The following is a 4,069-nucleotide window of genomic DNA, read 5'->3' as shown; positions in this document are numbered from 1 at the left end:
CATGTTGGAATAGGATCCATTGATCCTTTTGCATCTGTCACTACACCCAACACTCGCGAGTTTGAAGCTCGTCACAGTCCCCATCCTAGATCCTACTCGGAATACCACAGACAAGGTTTAGACTTTTCGGATCTCAAGAATGCTGCCAATTGATTCTAGCTTATACCATGAAGACTTCGATCTTTTGGAATGGAGGCTAAGAGATATGCATTCAAGCTCGTTTTCATGTAGAACGGAAGTGGTTGTCAGGCACGCGTTCATAGATGAGAATGGTGATGAGTGTCACATAATCATCACATTCATCATGTTCTTGGGTGTGAATGAATATCTTAGAATAAGAATAAGCTTGAATTGAATAGAAAAAACAATAGTACTTTGCATTAATTCATGAGGAACAGCAGAGCTCCACATCTTAATCTATGGGGTGTAGAAACTCCACCGTTGAAAATACATAAGTGATGAAGGTCTAGGCATGGCCGTAAGGCCAGCCTCCAAACGTGTACAATATGATCTATGATAGCATAAAACTGATCAAGGATCTAAAATAAATCACTAAAAGTAGTTTTTATACTAAACTAGTAGCTAGGGTTACAGAAAATAAGTAACTAAGTGCAGATAGTGCAGAAATCTACTTCCGGGGCCCACTTGGTGTGTGCTTGGGCTGAGCATTGAAGCTTTCATGTGTAGAGATTCTTCTTGGAGTTAAACGCCAGTTTTGGTGCCAGTTTGGGCATTTAACTCCAGCTTTTATGCCAGTTCTGGCGTTTAACGCCAGAATAGGGTAGAAAGTGGGCGTTTAAACACCAGTTTGCGTTATCAAAACTCGGGCAAAGTATGAACTATTATATATTTCTGGAAAGTCCAGGATGTCTACTTTCCAACGCAATTGAGAGCGCACCAATTGTGCTTCTGTAGCTCCAGAAAATCCACTTCGAGTGTAGGGAGGTCAGAATCCAACAGCATCTGTAGTCCTTTTTCTGCCTCTGAATCAGATTTTTGCTCAGGTCCCTCAATTTCAGCCAGAAAATACCTGAGATCACAGAAAAACAAACAAACTCATAGTAAAGTCCAAAAATGTGAATTTTGCTTGAAAACTAATAAAAATATACTAAAAAGTAGCTAGATCCTACTAAAAACTACCTAAAAACAATGCCAAAAAGCGTATAAATTATCCGCTCATCACGTACACGTCACTGTAAAATGCTCCAAGTCACGCGCACGCTCAGCTCCTTAGTTTCTTGTGTTCCTTCCACTTTTGCATGCTTCCTTTCCATCCTCTAAGCCATTCCTGCCCTATAAAACCTGAAAACACTTAACAGACAGATCAAGGTATCGAATGGTAATAAGAGAAGATTAAAAATTAGTAATTTAAGGCCAAAGAAGCATGTTTTCAATCATTGCATGAAATTAGGAAGGAAAATGTAAAACGTGCGAATTATATGCATAAGTGTGAGAATAATTGATAAAATCCGCTCAATTCCAAACAAAATAAACCGTAAAATAGCGGTTTATCACATCTACCCAGGAAAATCCGAAATTCAGATAATTTCTCAAATCTCATATCATTCTCGACCGAGAGAAAGTGGGGCGAACCACTGCATCTACCCCAAGAGACTCAAACTAAATCCGGAGCAAGTGGATCAATGCCATTGTATCTACCCAGGCAGGTATATCACAATCAAGATCATGTTCAACATCAATATCATTATCATTTCATTATCAATCTCATTAACAATCTCCTCTTCAATCTTTTCTCGATTCATATTCAATCTTAATTAATCTCATTCTTCATCATCATTCATCGTCATAATCAATTATCATATTTATCCTCTTCATACATCACTTCACACTATATTCCTCTCTTTCCAATTCATCAACTCATCTCTTAAATTCTTGTTTCTTAACTCCTATATCCTTAATTACATAGGCTCTAGACTCTTATCAGGGTTTATAAAGTTTTAGAAAGCTCGAGGAATGGTTGAGAGCTTAAAAATTTACTTTTCAAAAAAAAAAAAAAAAACAAGGTGGCCGCGTACGCATGCACATGCTCGCATACGCATGAGTGTAAATTTGACAAAGTCGCATACGTGGACCACCTTCGCGTATGTGGAAGGGTTGGGCAGTGGGACTTGTGTCATGTACGCAGCCCATGTTCCCGTACGCATGAGTGTTGGCAGTGGCCAACTCCCGCGTATGCACGATGGTGACTGCGTAGGCATAGCATATCAGACTTCGAAAAAGCCGATATGCTGGAGAAATAAGTTTTTTTAGCCCAAATTTCAAACCTTCATGTATTTTCCCACAAAATCCATTTTTCAACCCTTTCTGAACCATTGAAAAGATTGATAAATAATTTTTTCATAAAAATCCAATTTTGTAAAGTTTTTCAACTCTGAGGACCGAGTTACGGTCTGTCGAAGTTGGCCAAAAATTAATTTTTAACCAAAAACAGAAATTATCAACTTTCTAAAAGTGCATAAGCCAAAACAGTTTTTTAACTCAACAAAACAACCTCAAACCACTTCAATCCACTCATTCACAATCAACCAAAATCATGCCTACTCAATTCACACATTTTACTCCATTCTTATTCATAATCATCGTTAGTCATCACCATACCTCGATCATACTCAATCATTATCCGCTCTCTCAATCTCGAAATCATCACCAGACCTCAATTAAAACTAATTTCACTAATTATATCTCAATTTCAAGCATAACCTTCAAACAACTTACCTCCAAATAAAATACCACACAATTTTCATCATATTCCTTAAAATAACTCTCTTTCTCTCAACTCTTATATTTTATTTCTTTCAAAACCTCAAACTCACTCTCCTATCCCCAAATTCTTGAATTTATAGTGAGTTTACTTTTTAAAATCTTTAGCTAGATAATCAAACCTCTTTTCGTAGTTATTAAAAATCAATTAAGTTAAAATCACAAATCAACCGAATCATAAAAATCTGATTCTCTTTAAAATCCTTAAAAATATTCAAGACTTGTCTCTTTTGATAATTAATTCAAATCAAACTCATTTTCGAAGTTGTAACCAAAACTTTCGAAATAATTTTAAATTCTTAGAAAATTCCGGCAGCACATTTCCTAAAAACTAGAGTTTGCCACCCATCACGAGTTCCCTCTTTTCAACCTTAACTCAACAAAACCAACATTTCAAGTCAACGTTTCCAAATCCGTCATTCAAGATCAATCATTATTGATTTAAATCAAAGAAAACCAAAATCAACATATTCAATCCATTTAACTAGAAATTCAGAAATCAACCAATTTAACAACAAGCACAACATGTCAATTTCAACAGAAAATCATTTACATCACATACATTCATCCATTTGCATTAACCTGCTAAACTTGTCAAGTATTCAAAGCCCAAAATATTTTCTTATTTCAACCAAATTTTTCCTCAGCCCACAATAGCAACGGCTTCATCCACAGTTCCGCTTACTTTCGTAACAATATAAAGAGCTTTAAATGCAACATGCAACCTCGATAACTCAATTTGCAACAAAAGAACAAAGCGGCAGCGACCTTTGAACTGATCCGACAGCAGCTCTGACAATTATCCCAAGCGACAGCGGTGACCAGAAGCTCGGTGACGACAACTGTAACAACCATGCGCTGTTTTCCGGTGCCAGAGGCTCAGTGATGCATCTCCAGCAGCGGCTACGGAGCGTGCAACGGCGACGGTTGGACTCGACAATGACGGCAATGCCATTCGCGACATTGAGGGCGATGAGACTCGGCTCCCCATAGCGGCAACAGAGGCCACTTCTCCCTCTCCCATTCTTGACCAAACTCGACAACGGAGGAAGCTGGTAGCGATAGTGACGGTTCGGATGAGGATGACGACGGTGACATGGAATGGCAACAACGATGGAATAGGATGCGACGACAATGACCAAACGCGGCGGCGTCTTCTCCCTCTCAGCCTTGGCTCACGTCTCCCTCTCTCCTAGCGCCGCTCTCCCTCCTGTGTGCGACACGACGGTGCAGCGGCAGTGATGCCCGCTGGCACCGTCCTTCCTCTCTTCTCTTCTCCCCTGTCGCA

This window comes from Arachis ipaensis, chromosome B03, assembly GCF_000816755.2.
Source record: "Arachis ipaensis cultivar K30076 chromosome B03, Araip1.1, whole genome shotgun sequence".
In the NCBI taxonomy this organism is placed as follows: Eukaryota; Viridiplantae; Streptophyta; class Magnoliopsida; order Fabales; family Fabaceae; genus Arachis; species Arachis ipaensis.
Note: the sequence above shows the minus strand (reverse complement) of the source record.